General features: G+C 43.6%; 1 protein-coding gene across 2 annotated transcripts in view; it reads left to right on the top strand.

Annotated features, from left to right (window-relative positions):
* Positions 1-22,112, top strand: part of LOC148034339 (BTB/POZ domain-containing protein At1g30440-like) — a 34,681-nt gene that overhangs the window by 1,756 nt on the left and 10,813 nt on the right. The gene's annotated exons all lie outside the window — the stretch shown is intronic.

Raw genomic sequence — 22,112 nt, 5'->3', positions numbered from 1 at the left:
TGCACGTGCATGTTTGAATCAGATCAGCAGGTTTCCAAAGAGAAAAGTATACATGCATGCACTTGCAAGATTTTCTCACTGTTTGAAACTACTCACGAGCTCTCATCACACCAAGGAACCCCCTATGTTCACACACAGTGACTTTCCCAGTGGCCCCCCCTGTGATGCACTTGCACTCGTTACTCACTCAACATGGCACAGAAAGGTAACACGATATGTGAGAGCAAGGTATACTCTTGTATTATTCAATCAAAGAAACGGCACAACATAGGCACATCCCAGGACTACACCCTCGTGACGCCATACATAAGAGGGTTCTCCACTGGGTATAGGGAATCACATGTAGAGTGGAAACCAAGCAAGACTCAGAGTCACTACTACTCTCTATATAGGCGTTTCTGGTAATAACGCCATGGTATAGCTACAAAGCCTTTACACTCACCCTCGCTTACTGGATTGTTGTCCTTAACAATCTAAGGGTAGCATTTATTTGACTCATCCGCGCCTCCGCTTTTGAAATGCAAGTGGCTTTCTTAAGGGGACGCCTGCGCCACTTAGTGAGGTACTCAGGGTATCCTTTTTACTCCTGGCGTTGAAGAATTGCTTCTACTTTGAAGGGACTGTTTGAATGGAGCATTGGTATGTGCCGTCCCCATTGGTTGTTGGGATAAAACCTGCGCAAAAAACGAGCATGAAAGGCATTATGAACACATATACTTTTTGGCAGGTCGAGCTTGTAGGTGACTTCATTCAGCACTTGGGTGATGCAGTGGGGTCCAGAGTTGAACTTGGGGGTTATATTCTTGGGGAGTGATATATTCTTAGAGTTGACTAGGATCACGTTACCTTTAGTGAATAGTACGGCTTTCCTCTTTTTGTTGGCTTGCTCGGTCACGGTGATTTTGCTTTGTTCTAGGCTCTGCTTGGCCGTCGCATTTCGATCTCTCCATTTCTTCAAAAATTCCTTTGTATCTCGATCTTCCGCTTTGGTTGCTCTAAATGCTAAGGCAAGTGGTGTGATGACTTCTTTTCTTGTGGCCAATTCAAAGGGCGTATAGCCCGTGGCCGAGTGGATGGAGCTATTGTAGTGAAATTCCAACACATCAAGGTACAAGGCCCAATCTTTTTGATCCACCCGGGTGTAACTTTTGAGGTAGTCTTTAATGCCTTGGTTGACTTGTTCTGTTTGTCCATCTATTTCATGGTGAAAGGACGATGAGAATCTTAACTGTGTTTCCAGAGTCTTGAAGAGTTCCTTCCACATGTTACTTATGAATCTTTCATCTCTATTTGACACTATAGCTAGGGGTAGGCCATGTGGTTTGAACACGTGTGAAGAAGAGACGGGCCACCTCCTTGGCGTTCAATGGTGGTTTGGCAGGGATAAAGTGGGCTTGCTTAGAGAAGTAGTCCACCACTACGAAAATGATGGTGTAACCATGGGATTCGGGGAGCTCCACAATGAAATCCATACTACTTGATGTAGTCAATGACTTTTTTCTTCATGTTGAACCAAAAGAATTGCTTCCTAAGTGTCTCTAGGGTTTTGCTCCGTCCTTTGTGTCCTCCTAGTTTTCCATCGTGTATTTCATGGAGGAGGAGTTTCTTCTGCTCCACATTGTTGGGGATATACAATCTCTTTTCTACAAACACGATTCCCTCCTCGTGGGTGTACATTCCATATGGGGTCTTGTTAGCTTCTACATCTTGTATAATTTTGTGCATGTCTTGGTCTTGTTCCAAGGCTTCCTTCACTAACTCCATGAAGCTACTGACCACACTGATGTATTTAAGTCAGGCATTTGCTATCTTGTTGGTGGAGCCGGGCTTGTGTTTTATCTCTAAGTCAAATTCAGCTAGGAAGTCTAGCCAGTGCGCTTGTTTTGCCGATAGCTTGGGTTGGGATTGGAAGTATTTGAGGGAAATGTTGTCGGTGAAGACTACTGTGTGCTTGTCTTGAACATAATTTTTCCATTTTCTGAGGCAGTGGATAACTACGAGCATTTCCTTCTTATGTGTGCTCCACCTAGTTTCAATATCTGTGAAGTTCTTAGATTCATAGGCTATGGGGCGACCTTTTTGCGCCAGTACGCCCCCAATGCCATAATCGGATGCATCTGTGGAGATCTCAAAGGGTTTGATGAAGTTCGGTACCTTCAAGACATGGTTTTGGCTTATACATATCTTCATTTGCTCAAAAGCTTCTTGTTGCACGCTACCCCATGTAAAAGTGTTATCTTCTTTGGTAAGGTGGGAGAGGGGGGCGGTGATGAGGCTGTAATCCTTGATGAACCTTCTGCAAAATACTGTGAAGCTGAGGAACTCCTGCACTTCCCTTACGGTCTTTAGTACATGCCATTTTTGGACAGCTTTCACTTTCTTAGGATCCACTTTGATACCAGCTGCTCCTACAATGAAACCTAGAAATTCTAACTCCTTTATTGTAAACTCATATTTTTTTGGTTTGGCATATAGCTTATGTTGTCGTAGTTTCTTAAAGACAGCGCGTAAGTGTTGCGTGTGTTCTCCTAGGGTCTTACTACTATAGACTAGTAGATCATCAATGTAGATAATGATAAAGACATCTATTTCGGGTCTAAAGACTCCATCCATGAGACCGCAAAATGTGTCTGGTCCATTGCTCAAGCCAAATCCTAAGACTAACCATTCGAAGCTACCATATCGAGTGCGGAAAGCTGTTTTAGGAATGTCTTCTTTTGCTATGCGGATTTGATGGTAGCCTGATCTAAGGTCTATGTGGCTAAAGCACTTGGCTTTGTGCAGTCTATCTAGGAGATCCTCCACTAGGGGCATGGGGTATTTATTTTTTGTGGTGATTTTGTTAAGGGCCCTATAATCTACACATAGTCTAAGTCCCCCATCCTTCTTCTTAACAAACAACACATTGGGGCACTAAAGGGGGATTTGCTGGGGCGGATGAAACCTTGTTCCTCTAATTCATGGAGTTGCTTTTTCAATTCCATGAGTTCGGTGTGATTCATGCGGTAGGGTGTTTGGGCCGATGGGGCGGATCCTGGAATAAGTTTGATTTTATGATTCACATCCCTTTTGGGTGGTAGATCCTTGGGTAGCTCTGCTGGCATTACATCTTTGAACTTCTCAATTATCTCTGCAACTTTTGTGCTACTTTATTGATATTTGGGCTCCTTGGTGTCCTCTTGTCCAATGGGTCGAATCATACATAGATAAACCATGTCTCCTTGCTTGACGGATTTCTCCACTTGCTTGGCATTGCACGTTATGATGCGTGGCCTAATATGGATCCCTTGACCTTGTGTTGCTTGGGTTGGCACTCTTGGTTGATTCGGACTTGACTTCTCTGTTTGGCATGAAACTCTTGGCTTGTTCATCTTTATTTGCACTTTGATTGGTGTTCTGCTTGGCAACTACATTCTTTTGCAGGGTACTCTGGGGCCTCCTCCTTGCATGTCTAGCATCATCTCATTAACTCCCTTTCCAAACATTGCAAAGATATATTTGTCATAGAATTCTAAGCCTAAGATAACTTCAAAATCATCCATGGGGATTACTAAGAAGTTGTGTTTTGCTTTTCATTTTCAAGCTTCTACTTGCATTGCAAAGACCTGTTTCACTTCTTTGGCCTCTCCTTGTGCGAATGTTATTGTTAATCCTTCCAGGGCCTTAGACAATTTCAATCCATGTTTGGTTGCGCATCCCAGGGTGATAAAGTTGTAAGTGGCCCATGTGTCCACCATGATAGCTTGATTCCCTTCGCTTACTCTGCCTTTGATGTATAGGTGATGGATTGCTATTACTCGCGCCGCCATGCATTGGAGTCGTGCACTCATTGTTTCTACTCTTGGGTGGTCCATACTTTCATCACTTCCGCTTGGGGTTTCTTGGATACGCAGGGGTTGCAGTTCATCTCCTCCATATGCGCTAGTGGTGTTTATCCTCGATCCGCTTGACGAGGCTGTATCTTCCACGGGGCATCTGTTTTGATAGTGTGGTCCTGAGCATTTGAAACATCTGATTCCTGTGGTTGGGCTTAGGGGTCTCCACCATGATGTGTTTGATCCTGTGGGGCCATATGATGCACTGGGAGTTGACGTGTAGTGGTTATTTCCCCATTTTCCTGTTGCTCCTTTTGCAACTAATGCGAACCACGATGCGGTTGGTGTCGTGTTGGGAGTTTGGCTCCGTGTATTTGTGGATGACCCTCTAGGGGCATTAGGTCTCGGGGTCCAGGAATTGTTGTTGAGGTTAGTGTTGAATCTATTCTGGTTTCCTTGGGCTGTTCTCTTGCCTTTCAAGTCTACTAGTCTTTCAGCCATTCTCATGGCCTCTGCTAGGCTGGTTGGTTCTCGTCTCTCTACATCTCTTCTAGCCCATTCTTGCATCCCCAACAAAAATCCATGTAATTTGGTGTCAGTGTCCATGTTTGGTAGCTGCAACATAATCTGTATGTATTTGCTTACGTACTCCTTCATCTTTCCTTGTGTTTGCTTGAGGTTTCTCCATTTATCTCTAACTTTGAATTTCTCCATCTTTGGAATGAAGTAGTCTTTGAGTTCCTCTTGGAGTTCTTCCCATGAAAAGATGGTGTGACCTTGCTCTTGTTTTAGTAGGTACCAACTAGCAGCGTCCTCCTCCAAGTAGATGGCTGCCACTTTTGCCTGTCTATCTTCAGTGATTCGGGCGTACTTCAAGTATCTGTCCACCTTTGCAATCCTCTTCTTCAGGACCAGCCCGTCTCTCTCTCCTCTGTACTTGGTGGGTTGGGGCATCTTGAATTTGCCATAGTCGTCTTCTGAGCTGTCACTATCTTCCTCTTCTTTGTGATTGTGCTTCTTATCCTTCTTCTTGTCCTTCTTCTTACTTCTTGTTTCCACTACCTTCTCCTTGTCTTTTCTTGTGTCTTGTGTCCTCCTAGAAGTCTCCTCTCTACCTAATCTATCCATCTCCTCTTGCATTTTATGTCTTTTCTCCTCTTCTTGTTGCTGTAATACCCATTCTCTATAGCCCTGCTCCACCTCTAGTTTTTTTCTTATTTCCTCTTCCTCTTCCTTCATTTGCATGTTCCTCCAAATTGACTCTAGCATGCTTGACATGCCCTCCAACTGCTTCTCCAATCCGGCTACCTTTTCCTCTTGGGCTACTCTCCATTCTTGCCCTCTACTCTTCTTTCTCCTTTGGGTGGTGGTCGTGCTATGGGGAAGCCGCGTCATGTCTTGAGATGATGGATGGTGTTGGGGTCGCCGTGTCAGGACGTCACGTCGGGATTGATGCGACGCTGGGCATCACGACATGGGTCGTTACGACTCATTCTCTTCGGGGCACTGGATCTTCTCTCCTGCTTCCGTGAGCACTCCTTCACTCTGAGCAAGAGTTGCTCTGATACCAAGTGTGATGCACTTGCACTCGTTACTCACTCAACATGACACAGAAAGGTAATATGAAATGTGAGGGCAAGGTATACTCTTGTATTATTCAATCAAAGAAATGACACAACATAGGCATATCCTAGGACTACACCCTCGTGACGCCATGCATAAGAGGGTTCACCATTGGGTATAGGGAATCACACGTAGAGTGGAAACCAAGCAGGGCTCAGAGTCACTACTACTCCCTATATAGGTGTTTTTGGTAATAACGCCATGGTATAGCTACAAAGCCCTTTACACACCTTCCCCCCCTCCCCCCCTCTAACACACACACACACACACACACACACACACGCACAAAGTGACTTTTACCCCCCAAAAAAGGCGACGTGTAAATACACATGGGGCTCTACTTGCATTGAGGAGCTCCTCTTAGTTTCATCATTAGGGGAAATATGGACTAAAAAAGGCTCGTTAGCTAAGGAGTTAATCACTTTTATAACTCGTGGATTATGACATGGACCAATGGAAGAGGGGGTGGTGTGCATAGTTTATCTACACTCTCTTTTCCACCTTTGGCCCACAAATGTGGTTTGATTAAAAAGGTAGTGGTTTTTCCAATTTAAAAGGCTAAAAATTTAGATATTGGATTGACAATTCATGGAGGAATTTTTTAAATTTGAATAGAAAAGTGATTTTTAATTGCCAAAAAGTTTTCCGCTTATGTAGAACTAGTAACTTTTTGCCTAAAAAATAATCATGGGGGTGAGGGTGCTATGTATGCAAATGTGTTTGAGCAAGAGCATGAGAGATTGAACTTAAAGCCTTTGTAAGTCATTGTGCTTTAAACGGCCACTTGAAGCTCACTACATGTCTCAATTCATGTTTTCTTCTTATCCCATGGGCATTCAAGGCTCATTCAAGGTTGCCATGTGTTGACCCATTGAACCTCTCTCCTTTCTCTTGTAATAAATCCTTTTCTTGAAGAATCCATATCCTTAAGGCTCAGAACGTGTGTAGAAAGACACCCATAGTCTCTAGAGCCTTCAAAAGGCAGCCTACGTGTTGACATTGTACTAGAGTACTTAGCACTTATTAGGCACATTTTCTTATGAGTCTTCAAGAGAGTGAGTGTCGATGCGCTAGTCATGCAATTGCCTTGATATATCCTTTAAGATAAGCTTCCATTGCATGTGCACACGGTGTTTCATACACAGTTATATTAATGTCTTGTGGCGGCCAACTAATCGAAAGGACAAAATCAGATGCATTAATTATTGTTTGTATATTCCATTTCAGGTACCAAAAGGTTATAATCAATTGGAAATTAAAAGAAAAGTAATAGTAAGCTCTAAGGTCAAATGCAAGATTGCACTCAATCACTGTGCATGCAATTTCAATGCCCCCAAGTGGTTGCCTTTCCCTAAGAAGCGCAATTGATCCACGCATATGACTAGGAGCTTGAGAGAGAGAGGATTGTCTCTTCGGCACCGCATGAGCCTTCACTCTGTTTTTTACTAGAGCTGGATGTGGATGTGGAGCCTCCACCACCAATGGTAGAGGCCTCTCCCGCATCGGTTGAAGATACATCCACATTCGATGCTTTCTCGTTAGTAGGCATAGGAGTTGGTGTTGATAAGCCACTTCCTCCTCCTCTTGTGGATCTCCCTCTCATCTTGGAGAGAATCTCCTCTACGATGTTTTGAGGGATCTCCTCGCATGGAGCAACTTGCCCCTCGTCTTGGAAAGATGTTGGAGAAGTTGAGTTGCATCACTTGTATAGCGCTTCTCGCAATACTTGCATGTCCAATGGTGGGAGTTGGAATTCTTTGTGTCCCTCTCCACAAGAATCGCATGCAAATTGAAGGCCTCGTGCTTCTCACTAGTCATGGTGTTGATGATGGATGAAGGGGCCCGAGAGAGAGAGAGAGAGAGAGAGAGAGAGAGAGAGAGAGAGAGAGGAGGCTACTTATTGGGGGTCTTTCAACTGGTGATGTGTTGTGTGCTTGCCAAATCTCTGTTGGCCGATGTGTGTTCTGTACTACATGCGATGAAACAATGCCTTATCTCTGTCTCTTGCCTTGTTGCTAGACAAATTTGGAGTTTTGTTTTCCGTGTGTGGTCTGTAGCAACTCAGCACCAGATATCAGTTCATTCGTGGATTATGGGAAAGATGATTTACTCGTCTTCTTTGCATTCAGATTACTCCTGCCTTTTCCATTTCCTTAGATGGACAGCCCTGTGGCATATTTGGCACACTCGGAATGTCTTTATTTTTGATTCGGTATCGGGTATCCATGGTCATGTGGCCCGTGTCCGTGGTTTATTGTTATGGCATATCTCCTATATGGTCTGAGCTGATCTGGTTTTTCTTGACATTGTTGCTCCTTGGTGGGACATTGTTCGCTCTACTCCAGCTATTCTTTCTAAGTGACATTTCTATGTTAGAGTTGTGGTAGACTTTTAGTTGTATTTGTGTTTGTTGACCTGATGGTTTGATGTAAAAATGTGGGACTTGTATCCTTTTTGTTTGGTTGGCCTAAAGGTCGGACATAAATATTCCAATATTAATATACACTTATGAGAGAGAGAGAGAGAGAGAGAGAGAGAGAGAGAGAGAGAGAGATGCGTTGGAGAGAGGATTCGAGTTGGCAATGGTCATGTTGATGCAGAAGACCAGATAGTATTGATTGCTTGTTGAGTTCTGCCCTCGCCATGATTAGATAGAAGGACCTTGATTGCTATGGGCGGGTGTTGTTATTCAGCTGGACAGTCATAGGCGCTGGCAGTCTGGTCATGATTTCATCAACCGCAGGCGAGGGAGTGAACCAGGTAGCGGGAGTAGTATAAACAAGAGGCGGGTGCAGTACTGACTTGATCTTGAGTCAGTTTTTTCTAGCCTTCAAATCCCTTGCAATAAGATTGGAAGGCACACAGGCATGTAGGTTTCTGTAATGAGGGTAAAGTGAGCTCTTTATTGGAAGGGGATCAAGTGGTTGCTATCATGGGAACTAACCTGGTTTTACAACAGATTGCTGCTTTCCATGAGAGGGCAATCATCTTTTACTTTACCGGAAGGACCCTTTTGATTACTAGGATTCGTGCTTGGTTGCAGTCCATGCTTGTTAGTGTTGAGGCATATCAGGATGAGGTTTGTGGCCAAGTGCGTGCCTCTCTCGTTGAAGAGGTTTATGATGGACCGAGAGGGTTTTTTGAAGTTCTTTTTCGTTCATCGGAAGTGCATGCTCGCATTATGCAACGTATTTCCTTATTCATGGATGGTCAGCCAGTACATATGGTCCCATGGAGGCCTATGGCTGAGTTTCATGAGGTACTTAGGTAGGCATGCCCAATCTAGGTGGAGGTGGTTGATTTTCTTGCACATCTTTGGCGACTTCTTCCTTTGGTTTTGAGAAAACTTGGTGAGGTGTTGGTGGAGCCCTGGTTGGCCTCTCGCAATAGGAACAGGGCATGTATGGTTTGGGACACAGGAAAACTTTTTCTCTCAACCAAAATTCGTTTTGAGGTTCTTGGACTGCAAATGTTGGTTTTTGAGCTTAAATGGGGCACATTTGCTGGACATTGTTTTAGATGTGGCCAATTGGGCAATTTTATTTCAGAATGTGATAGAAGCCCTAAGGTATTGCAGCGTTCTTTGGATCCGAACATGGATATGCAAGAGCATCATCCCCATCAGATGGTTCAGTAGCAAGAAGTTGATCTTGTGCCTCTTGTCCTGCATGGACATGATGATGGAAAGAAGGATGTCTCCCAAGCTGATATTGAGCGTGCATCGCTTTCGGTTGGTTGGTTGGAATTTGCCTTCCTAGGATGATTCTTGGGTTTTCGTGGTTAGACATAATGCTAGACAGGAATCTCGTTCGATTCCTACTCATCTATCTCCACACCCTATCACTCAAACTTTTCAACGTAGAGGTGAGGGGTTTTATATGAAACCTCAATCTTCATGTGTTCCTGTAGTTGGTGTGGATGATAAAAGGGCTTTTGATTTTGCTTTGCGCTTTGACACACATGGGAGGCTTGTGCCTCCTCGAGATGTTTTTCGTTCTTAGTAATAGTAGTTCTCTTCTCGTGCTCGATTGCTAGTTTGTAGAGGGCGGATCTTGTAGATGTGATCCGAAGTGAGATGGAGAGATTTTAGACAGCTAAAGCTACTAATGTTAAAGGGAAAGGGAAAGTGGCGATTCAGTAGTTTTCTCTTTTGTGGTTTTTCATGAGACTTGCTTTATGGAATGTTAAAGGCATTTCTTCGAGCACTAAGTAGTATTAGTTGTGGAAAGTTATGTTAGCTGGAAATTGGGATGTTTTTTGTGTTGTGGAGCACAAACAGTATGCTTTGGTAGGATCTTCTTGTGTATATAAGGATTATATAATATAGTTTTTTTTAGTGGTCGGGTTCCACATAAATCTGGAGTTATGTCGGTTGTTAGATCTTCCTTGCAACCATCCTTGGTTTCTCACGACATTGTGGCAGATTTCTGATGTTGGAAATCCTATATGAGAGAGAGGTTTTGTGGTTGGTGGGCGTGTATGCTCTTTCTACTACTCGGGAACGTCATCAGCTTTGGGATGACTTGCATTGCCTTGCCATGGCTTGTCAAGGTTTTGTTATGGATGATTTTAATGCATGTGTATCTATGGATCAGGCGACTTCACCACATGGATGGTCCTAAGTGGCAAAGCTTGGGATGCTCTGGCAGCTGTGTCTTTGAAACAGGACATGTGGTCCTGGATGCATCCTTCACAATTTGGATATATTTATCGTTCTCTTCAGCACCCAAATACTCCGGATAGACTTAATAGGATCTACATTTGTCAGAGTGATTCTTTTCTTCCTGCAGTCATTGATATGTGGATGGAGCGACAACATGTCTTGTCAGATCACTATCCTTTGGTTTTGGATTTGACCCATAGACATGTTCATGCCTTTAAGGCTCTCCTTGCTCGTTTGCCTCTACGTTTCAATCAATCTTTTCTGCTGCAAAATCAACTTTTGGAATGTATTCAGCAATTGATTGCTTCTTTTAGCTCGAGGGTCCTATTTGGAGGGATGGAAGCATGGACTGTTTTTAGGGATAATGCATTAGCGTTGTCCTGACAGTATGGTATTCAACATGCTTCCTTTTTACGAGCTGAATTGTAGCATGCGCAATCTTTGTTGGTCCACTTGTTGTCTTTGTATTAGCCAGGGGATACCATTGATGACTTGCTCGTATGCATTGAATGGTTGAAATGTAGAGTTCGATCTCTTCAAGAGGAGGAATATGCTAAATACAAATTGCTGGTCCGAGCAAAAGCTTTGCATGATAATAACTGTCAATCTCATCAGCTTTTTGCTCGTTTACACTAGAAATACGCTCGGGGAAATATTGTGTGTTTGTTGGATGAGCAAGGTGTTATGGTGACTGATCCTGCTTCCATCATTCAAATGTGGGTTGACTTTTATAAATCTTTGTTGGGTCCACAGAAGATTATTTCTGATGCTGTTCAATATGCTCATCGATACATTTGTGATTTGGTTAGTAACCAAGTTAAGCCAGAATCGGTTGATTTGATGGAGGTTGATATTTCAGAGGATGAAGTGGAGGATGCGTTGTCCCATTCGCTACGAAGGAAAAGCCCTGGTTGGGATGGGCTTCCTGATGAGTTGTTTTCAGCCCCTGTTGAGCAGCTTAGGTCCCATTAACTCGCCTGTGTCAGCAAGTGTGAAATTTTGGTAGGATGCCTTCAGATTGGAAGATTGTTGTCATTCGGTCATTGCCTAAGGTTCCCTCTCCAGCCTCTGAAAAATAGTGGAGACCCATTTTTGTTATGGGTTCTTTGTATAAAATCTTCTCTAAAATCATTGCCAATAGATTGCAAAAAGCATTTCCGCATTTGGTTCATCCATGTCAATATGGTTTCATTAAGGGTTGAAATATAATGCATAACATTTTGAATGTTCAATTGGGGATTGATTAGTCCAAAGCCTCAGGCCAGCAAGTTGTTATGCTTCAGCTTGATCTTGAAAAGGCATTTGATCATGTCAGTTGGTCTTTCTTGCAGTAGCTAATGTCCACCATGGGATTTGGTCCTTGCATGATTTCTCTTATTGATACCATTAGTCAAGGTGCTGTGGCTCGTATTGCAATTAATGGAGGGATCACAGAAGAAATTGTGTTGTCTCGGTCTCTTCGGCAAGGCTGCCCTCTCAGCCCTTTGCTGTTTGCTTTGGTCACTCACTCGATGCTCTTATTGTTGGATAAGTTGGCTAATCAAGGGGAGATTGTTGGTTTGTCTCTTCCTAGTGGTGCCCAACTTTTGGGTCAATCTTTGATTGATGATTTCTTTATGTTTCTTAAGCCTGATTGCACTAATGTTAATCGCGTAATGGTTGTGTGGAATCTTTTTGCTTTAGCATCGGGACTTTATATCAATGCTCAAAAATCTACACTGCTTTCTTGTACGGAGAATGATTTGCAAGGCATGGAGTTGTGATTTCTAAAGGAGATATAACTTGATACTTGGGTTATCCTATTGGTGTGGATGTAGCTCCGCGTGCCTTGATTGGATGCCATCCCGTATTCATGATTGACTCACGTATTGGAAATCTTAAGGATGGCCTCTTTATGTGAGACTTAAAGTTGCTCAATGCATCATGATCAGAATGATCTCATTTTTTCTACCATTGCTTTCTTGGACTAAGAAGTTTCTTTTGGAACTGGTCCAGCCTATCTGATTCATGTTGTGGAAAAAGAAAGGGAATCGTTTAGGCTAGGTGTGGATTTCGTAGCAGTATGTGACTACTCCTAAAAGGATGGGGGGAGTAGCTTTATTGGATGTTAATTTGCATATGGCTACTTTGAGACTAGCACTTTTGCAGGCACTATATATAGAGAGCCATCCTTGGTCAGCTATTGCAAAATTTTTCATAGAAAAGATTGACATCTCTCATGGTAGCACGGTTATTCAAGCTTCTTGGCAACATATGCTGAATTCCACGAGGCCTATTAAGGTCTCCTAGTCATTTCTCCTTTCTCATTTGATTGCATCTTGGTAGGAGATGTTAGGTTTTGCAATTTAGTCCCCTTTTGATTTTTGTAAGGAGAAGAATTCGCCGCAAGGAGAAGTACTGGCTACCTCCAAGTTGTTGGATTGGCTTGATAAAGATTTGCAATAAGACAAGTTTAATCGGATGGCTCATTTGGGGTTGCGGACAGTCCATGATGGTGTCATTCTTGGGCAACCTTGTCTTTATTTGTTTTGGCATATTCGTTAGTACTTTTGGGTGCTTCGAGGATATCATGACATTTGGTTGTCCATACAGGACATGCTTTTGAGGTTCTCTTCTTTGCATGCATTATGCCATCGTTTCCTTGGCAAGATTGGATATATGTGCTTCGTGATGATTTCGAGAAAAGGTCAGCTAATCAGATATATCATTAGATGGTTGAGGCCAAGAGATGGGTTACTGGAAAGGCTAAAAAATTATGGCACATTGGAATAGCAAAAAGAAGTGGCAGGAAAGAATTATCCAACTCTGGAAGTCTAAGGTTCCTTATAAGGGCAAAGTGTTCATGTGGAGGTTGCTTATTGGGGGGTATTACAACTCGGGACATGTTGCGTGCTCGCAAGATCTTTGGTGGTCACTGTGTATTTTGCACTATATGTGATGAGACATTGCTTCATCTCTTTGTCTCTTGTCCTGTTGCTTGATAGATTTGGAGTTTTGTTTCTCGTGTGTAGTCCTCGACGACTCAACAACGGATATCAACTCGTTTATGGATTATGGGAAAGATGATTTCTATGTCTTCTTTTCATTCAGATTATTCCTGCCTCTTCCATTTCCTTAGATGGACAGCTTTGTGGCATATTTGGTGTACTCGGAATGCCTTTATTTTTGATTCAGCCTTGGGCATCCATGGTCATGTGGCCCGTGTCTGTGGTTTAGTGTTATGGCAGGTGTTATGGCAGATCTCCTCTATGGTTTTAGCTAATCTGGTTCTTCTTGACATTGGTACTCCGTGGCTGATATTTTTTTCTCCACACCAGCTGTCCTTTCTGTGTGATATTTGTGCATTAAGAGTCTTGGTAGCCTTTCATTTGTGTTTGTTTTTCTTAGCTCGCCTGATGGTTTGATGTAAGTATTGCTACTCAATTATGAGAGAGAGAGAGAGAGAGAGAGAGAGAGAGAGAGAGAGAGAGAGATACTTGGATCTTGACTCTTAAAACTTGAAAGTTGAAAGAGAGGGAGGCTTGAGGGTTGGGGTAAAGTTGAAAGAGTAAGAGTGAGAGAGAGGGGATGGGAGATGAGAATGACAAATGCTTTGATAGGGTGCGGGATAGAGGGGATGGGAGATGAGATTCGAGAATGGCAAATGCTTTGATAGGGTGTGGGAAAGAGGGGATAGGAGAAGAGAATGACAAATCACAAGTCAATTCAAGATCCAAGAGAGGAAGATGAGAATGACAAATGCTTGCTAAATTGGTGTGGAAACATGGAGAGGAGCACCTTTTGTAGATTAGAGAAGGGTCAAATAATCAAAGAGGGCTTGGGGGGGGGGGGGGGGAGGGGGGAAGAGGAGAGTGCATAGCTGGAAAAGGGGGTGAGATGAGGTATCCAAGGCTTCCCACCCCCCCAAAAGTGTCATGCAGGCAGAATGTGCTGGATTAAAGCGTAGGTAGAATGCGGAGGATGTGCAGATTGTGGCTCTGTTTTTTCGTATGGTACAGATTGTACAGCATGATCAGGACCATACGACGTATGGAGACAACTATGTATCGATGGATCGTGCAACCCTTTGGGATCGGCTCAACTCTCAAGCCCAATTCTTTCTCTTTATGAGTTTACAAGATTCTGTCTTGGTTCATTGGCATATTGATTGAAGATTGCGGCGAAGGTGTTGAAGAAGCTTGTGTCTCTTTATCATTAGAAGATCTTTGTCCATATGATCTCCTTGGAGATCGGATGCTTGGTGTTGATGACTCTGTGAAGGAATCTGCTAGGGTTTGCACTGAGGACACATAGAGTGTACGACCACGACAGAAACACAAAGAGACAGACATAGACACAAAGGGCAAAACTCAAACCCTAAACGCAAAACTCAAAAACTCGAACCCTAAATGCAAAACTCAAAAACTCAAACCCTAAACGCAGAACTCAAAACTCAAACAAAAAACTCAAACACAAATAGAAAAAGGGAGAGAGAGAACACAAACTCTGAAGTGAATGAATGCTGTAAATGAATGTAAGAGTGTACAGTGTGCTCAAGGGCAGAGCAATGTCGGAGTGTGACATCCATCGAAGACGGATCCCAAGTCTGTGACCACCGGTCAGAGTGTAGGAGTGGTGAAGGCTGGTCATCAAAACACATCAGTCTAGAGGTTGGAAATTGGTAAACGCAGCAGTGTACCACCGATCGGAGGCTGGAAACTGTGCACAGTCTACTGTAAACAGCTGGCTGGAACAGTGTCTAAAAGTCTCAGGGCTTGCAATGTTGAAAATGCAGGCTGGCTGACCCTAGAGATGATGGACAGTAGGTTGAACAGCAGTCTGGAACAGTTTGGAGTAGTTGCCAACAGTTGAGAGCTGTCACCTACAGCAATGGATAGGCTAGAGATAATATGGTTGCAGTCGATGATGGCTGGACAGTAGATGGAGGCGGCGGGCTATAGGCTAGAAACTGGGCGCCAACAGCAGCAGAGGGTGTGTGGGCTGGTGTAACTTGCAAAAACAAGGATGATGGCTGAATGGGGGCAGCTTGTCTATTTATAGATGTGGAAGGGTTTTCTCAGTAAGCTCTCTTGAATCGCTCCCCGTTTTAGGGTTTTACTCCAGAAGAGCATTTTTAGTGTGTTTTGGGGCTGTTTAAGAGGCTAATCAACAAGTAATGCATATTTTAGCTCAACAACTCTTCTTTCATGAAGGATCGCATTAACGAATTGGAGGATATGTGAGACAAGCTTGTGTCCTCCTTTGGGAAGATGATATCTTTAGAGGATATGGCCGTGATTCTATTGACTTAGTTGCTGTCTCCAAAGTGTGATGTTTTCTACTTCAATCTTCTGACATGGAGGATCCATGATATGCTTATTTGGGAGGAGCTTTCATCTCTTGTCTTGAATCATGATGAGTGTCTCGGAGAGGTGGGGACTAGCGGATTTGGCTCCACAAAGGCTTTTATTGTAGGTTTAGGAGGTGGGAAGAAAAAGAGGAAGCCCTATGCTAAGAAACAAGAGGACAAGAAGGATGATTCCAAGGACGAGAAGAAGAAGAAGAAGAAGAAGAAGAAGAAGAAGAAGAAGAAGAAGCCCTAGTTTCCACATTGTGGGAAGGGTACTCATCTCGAGGAGAAGTATTGGCAAAAGTATTTCCATTTGAAGCTCAAGGAGGGGTCCAAGGATTTGAAGGTCACATCCACTACTACCGAGTTTGCTTTTGTACACTTGTTTGAGGTAGCTCTTGCTTCTTCCTTGAGGAGAAGCCTCGGCTCATGGATAGTGGGGCCTTTTCCCATGACTTACTATGCGGATTGGCTTCAAGACTAGTGGATCCGGCTCCATGAAGGCTTTTATTGTAGGTTCAAGGGGTGGGAAGAAGGGAAAGCCCTAGGCTAAAAGACAGAAGGACAAGAAGGATGATTCCAAGGATAAGAAAAAGAAGCAGCCCAAGTGCGTACATTGTGGGAAGGGCGCACTCATCTTGAGGAGAAGTGTTGGCAGAAGTCCCCCCATTTGAAGCCTAAGAGGGGTCCAAGGATTTGAAGGCCACACTTGCTACCACTGAGTTTGTCTTTGTACACTTGTTTGAGGTGGAGGATACAACTCTTGCTTCTTGTGAGGAGAAGCCTTGGCTAGTGGATAGTGGGGCCTCTTCCCACATGACTTACGGCTAGGATTGGCTTCAAGATATGCGATCTAGAGGGGGGATTTGCCACCACTGGTGACAACTCTTTAGTCCTCGTGCGTGGAGTAGAGACCGTTTCCTTATTGCTTGGTGGGCATTCTTCTTCGGCCAAAGTCCTTTGTGTACTAGATTTGGTCTTTAACCTTTTTGTTTGTTTACAGACTTACACAGCTAGGTACTGGAGTCACCTTTACCCAGGATGTAGCTCCGATAGAGGATGCATCTTCAAGAGCTGCTCTTTGGATAGGTGCACAGGAGGGTGGACTCTACACACTCAACCCTTGGTATGCAGTCTTCACACAAGCTTGGTTGCTTCGGCATGTTCATTATGGGCATTTGAATCTTGATGCTATTTGGCAAGCTTCGAGGAGGAAGATGGTTGAGGGACTTTTGGATTTCCCTCCCCTTCACATGCTATGCCCTAGCTACTTGAGAGGCAAGCAACATGTTTCTTTGGGGTGGGAACTTGTGGGGTAAAAGAGGTAAGTTGTCCTTGGTAGTCTCTCTTGGTTCATGTTTTGGGCTTGAGAGGGGATGTTAAGATAAAAAATATGGATTATACATTAAACCTTCATTAGCTCATTAAATGGCCCTAAAATCCAAATGCACTTAGTGTCCTTCATTGTCCCATAAGCAAACCCGGACACTTTGGTTAGTTCGATCTCTATAAATAGAGTGTGCTAAGTCACTTGAATCTTTTTTGCTACATCATGTTCAGTTGTTGCTGTGACCTTTCCAAGGCTGTCTACTTGCATTTGGTTCTAGCATCTGCCACCATCACTGCAAACCCTGTTTTCAATTTTTGATAGTTGTAGCCTTGGATGAGTGTTCCCAGCTGCTGTCTTCATCATTATGACCTGGTGGATTGTTGCACTTTCATCCCTATAAGCTGCCCTATTGTTGCTTGTCATTTGGAGCAGTTTTTCAGCTTCACCCAGTTGCTTGTCTGCTCTTGATGGCAACTTGTCAGCTCCTATGTTTCAAGTTTTCTATGAAAAAGTGTGCCTAGTACAAAACATAAGGTGGCAGTTCATGCAGTATGTAGATGAGCTGCTTGTAATAAGCACAGGTCTATCCCTGCAGTAAATGCAACACTTAGAAGATGATTGTTTGCGAGATAAGATGTTGCACAGATTGTATACTGTTGCCTAGGTCAATAAACTTGCTGCCCCGTAGGAAAGAAGGGTCATGAACTGAGATGAAGACAAGCTACCCTGGTCTGAAATGCAAGGTTTGAAGCATTTCAAGGATAGTGCCCAGTTGATTGGAATGGTCAAGAGGTCTGCCCTTTAAAGATTCAGACTCTCACATGTGGCTCTGATACCATGTGAGAGTGCACAGTGGAGAGGAAAGCGAGCAACGAGAGGAGACTGAAAGAGAACGTAGGTAAGAGAAGGAAAAATCTAACTGAAATGGTTGACAGTTACAGGGTTGCAATGGTCAGCTCCAACATGTTGCTCTATGTTTCAGTGTGGTAGTTTCCATCTTTTTGGTGGGCAGTCAGTTTGAACATAAGCGGTTTGAGTAGAGCCTTCTGTTTCACAGATTGCATCAGCGTTTTTTCGTGCCCAATTTATCTATCACTAGCTGACTGCATTCTATTTCTCCCTAGCAGCTGGTCGGCCAGTATGTGCCTGAACACTTGTGCATCCACATGTAATGCTGGTGTTCTGCATAAAATAGACCTGATTTGATCCAAGATAGCATATCGATGCTAGAGGTGATGATGCACAACCAAATGTTGATCCAACTCAACAACATGACGTTGTATGCTGTCATAAGCTTGCCCTATTTTTTATGATGCTACTCCAAATATTGGCGTTGCTTGTACTTAACTACCATGATGCTGTTTTGATCCTTTATGTTACTGTTCTCTACACTTAACACTGCTAGGAATGGCTTTTGACCAAGAGAGAATGCCCATTTGGAGTACAATTTTGTTGTCCAACCGTCCACTTGTAGGACATGTCTTAGCAGCCCATTGGGAAGAGAGTCCAGAAAGTGCCGCCCGGCACTCGTATGGAATGTCACGGAGTTTGAGATCTAGGTCTTCCTGAGTCTGCCACGAAGCGGAAGCATTCCGGCCGTTCCCACTTAGGACCGGCCTGAACGAGGGTTTTTCTAATGGTCAAGTTCCTAGAAAGTAACTAGCGTCGAGCCCCAGACGAACTACTTGTGCAGAAACGTCAGGGTCGAAGCGGATTAATACTGCACTTGGTTCAAGGAGAATGGGAAACGAGAGGGATGCAAGCTCAACCTCTCTGCCTGTAAGGCATAGTCCCATTCCGTTCCCCTAAAACAGTATAAATCGGGACTCTAGCTTTCTACATTCTAGGTCAACGTTGCCTTGCTGTTAATTCCGTTGAGAAAAGTTCCCGGCCAACCGGGACTACCCTTCCATAGGATGGACCCAAGGTCACATCCACTGCACTTTCCTCAGGTTGCTTTAGTTATCTAATTACCTACCACATTTAGTTTGACAAGCAAAAACAGCTTCCTTAATTAGCCAATTATTCACTGGTTCTTTCATGTAACTTAGGCACTGACATAGAAAAACAATGTCAAACAAGTTCCTTTTCAACATTTGATATTTATTTATCAGTCTTTGGAATACATCATATAATCCAACCCGAAGGCTAATCCATAATCTGTCCGAAAGCAATTTCATAATCCGCTTGAAGGCAATATCAACAATCCTCAGGGATCACTATTCCAAGTTTCCGCCCGTTGACTAGTATGCGGGCCTCGAGATCCAATCCCGAGTCATGTCGGCCTCTTGTGCAGGACCCCGAGACAAGGGATTTACGGCCAGAGCCCCTTCTGGCAACCAAGCATTCTCTTGTTCCAAGTAGCATCCACGGAGAGACCTCTCGCGGCGGGTTCGGTCCACGTACCCGGCGCGGCTAACAACCCCTTTGGATAGGGTCAGGCAGACAGTCGGGGTAAACTAATGTTGCCTCTTCCTCCAGGCTTTTAACCTGAAGCATTAGTTATTCTTCTGGCATTAGTTCCTTGAGCAAAGAAATACAAACAGTGCTCCTAAGTATACAATTACAGGCATTTCAATGGTCGTTTGTACGGCCAACTGCTAAGGTGTGAATCCTTTTCTCCGAATGCATCCAGTATTCGATCCGGGATCAATTGCGACTTGGCAAGTTCCCAAGGGTTTCGTAAGCTAAGTTGCTTGTTTACCCTTTTATCCTTGGGTTAGGGTTTATACCCAGTTAACCCAAATTGTTTCCACCTTATGTTTCCCTAAATTAAAGACAATAAATCTTGGGCGACCTCGTCGCCCTAACTTGATTGGTCAATTGCTTGCTAGGCAATTCATAATTACCCTAACTTGGCAAATTAGCCTCAAAGAAGGGTGATGTAGTAGGATGACTACTTATCTCCTTGCAAATTAGACTTATACTTAGATCTCGCCAACCTTGTCCTAAGGAGTGGCAATACTACTTTGTGAATTAGACACAAAACCACGCGACGTTGTAACTTTTGCAGGAGACAAGTGTCGCGCCTAACTTGTGGGATTATTTCTCCCATCATATGGTATTCCTGGGTCAAGATTACTTTGGTCAAGATGTAGGGTTTGGGAGTCCTCTTGACCCAACCCAATCCTAACCCTACTAGGCCGATGACGCTTTGGCCCTAGGGTTTCTAAATCCATACGGAGGTCTAGTATTTGGCTAATTGATCCTTAGGATGAGAACCCTAAATCGTTCTTGCATAGGTGTTCGGCTAACCCTAACATTCTGTGAATGTGGGTAGGACCTTTGAGGTTGGAAATATTAAGTCGATTTCCCGAGTGCGATACTAGGCAGAATTTTATCGCGGCTTAACTCTACTTAGCGCATTGAGGTGATCATCATTTGAGTTACACCATTACAAGCGATTTACCTAATTGATCTAATTGTCTTGCGACAAGAGGTGATCTTTCCTTAGAGATGCAAATACTCTTCCTAAAAGATGTAAATAATTTCAAGATATAACATTCCATGCAAATATGCGATTCATAGACTTTTTTCTTCTATCCAGCTATAAGTTCTACAATGATTGTTTTTTTTCCTTGCCTAAACTATAATGATTGACAATTTAGAGCTAACTCGTATAAACCCTACGTTGATTTACATCAAGAACTATGCCTATAAATCTTTCGTTTAATGCATTGAATTCAAGCTTTAATATGAAAATGCATCCTTTCCTAAATACAAACTTCGATAAAAGAACTCCATGCATGAGCGAATGCCATGAGACCATTTATAATTTAACCCGTTCTTTAGCACTTAACCGACCTAAAATGTAACCATCCTCACATGCAATTTGTAAGTTCATAATTCCTTTCCATACATTGCGACGATTTGGATATCATTCAATGGGCGTCTAAGATTATCCTCTATATGAGCCACGACCATGAATTTACTTCATAAGTGTATCATGCCGACATAAGCTTTATCCTTCTTAGCACAATATCATCTTCTAAGTTATGCTTTATACGTTCAAGACGATTGCAACTTGACCATGGAAGTGCAAACAATTTCAAATGCACGACATGCAACTAAATCTCGTAAATCAGGCAAGGAAATAAATTTCCCAATGTATTTTAACTTGACTACGTGAATTAAATACATGCTTAAATGCATTCTTTTCATGCGAGACTATTAACGAAACTTGGGCATTAGGACTCGGAGTGTTGTCCACACGTGAACTCGGGTTGGAAGCTCCCGCGTGTGCTCCTCTTGCCATTTTCTTGGGAGCCATAGACGCAGTAATTTCGTTTCAGCAACTCTCCTTTGGGTCACTTCGCGTATCGAATCCTCTTTGTCCAAGATCTTCCCTTTTGCGCAAGACACGACTCTTGCAGACACAGTTTTAAGAGAACCTGGGGAAACACGGGAGAACAAGGCTTATGGAGGCTTTAATTGGAAGCTTCCAAACTAATGTCACAGGGAATGTGACGTGGTGAGAGAAAATGGATGATGGAGACGATGACGATGATGACGAGGATGGTGACGAGGATGGTGATGAGGACGATGATGACGAGGATGGTGATGAGGATGATGATGGTGGTGGGGACGATGAAGGCGGCGTGGCGTAGTGTGGCAGCATGACGGCTTCCACAGTGGCAGGGTGGCAGCTCCACGATTCTCCACTCTCTCTCTTTCCTCCCTCAAGCTTAAGGGGGGTTCTTATAGGCCTTTAAGGGGGGGGGGGATAGCCACACACGTGGCTTACTTGCATGGCTCCTTCCCCCATGCTCTCCCAACACCACACTCACTCCTCTCACACTCCCTCTCCCCCGCCATGCATCGGCTGAGGGGGAGGGGTTTATAATAAAAAAAATTGCCAAAAATTTAACCATTATCCCCTTTTTTCCTCCTTGAAAGGGGTGTTCTCATGGGAGCTACGGGTTTTTAGCCACGGTCTTCCATACGTGACGTGGGCTGGAGTTCGTGGATACACGCGGAGTAAGCACTTAGCCAAGGGTCTTCTTGTCGCGGAGAGGTCACTTGAAATTGCTCTTGCGCGGGGGGTGTGGGGTAAAAAATCATTAATACTTCGTGCGGAAATATTACATAGCCTTCCTTCGGTGGATGGGTGGTAATTCCTTGATTACAACTTAATTACAGCACTAAGCCTTTATTACAAAACTGAAAATACAAATTTACTTACTAATCTTTGGACAATGGATATCCAGTTGGCCCCAAAGTTGATGCCCCTTTTGGTATTTCTTTAGCTTTATTAAAGTACAAGTTGATTTACAATGGGATTCTCCCAATCCAAACTCCCCTTGCTGTCCAAAGCGATCAGTAAGTCTTTAATTAGATTTGCCCCTTGATTCA

This window comes from Lygodium microphyllum, chromosome 6 (assembly GCF_053477565.2).
Source record: "Lygodium microphyllum isolate KBCC chromosome 6, Lygodium_microphyllum_v1.1.10, whole genome shotgun sequence".
NCBI lineage: Eukaryota > Viridiplantae > Streptophyta > Polypodiopsida > Schizaeales > Lygodiaceae > Lygodium > Lygodium microphyllum.
This window is presented reverse-complemented; position numbering and strand designations above follow the sequence as displayed.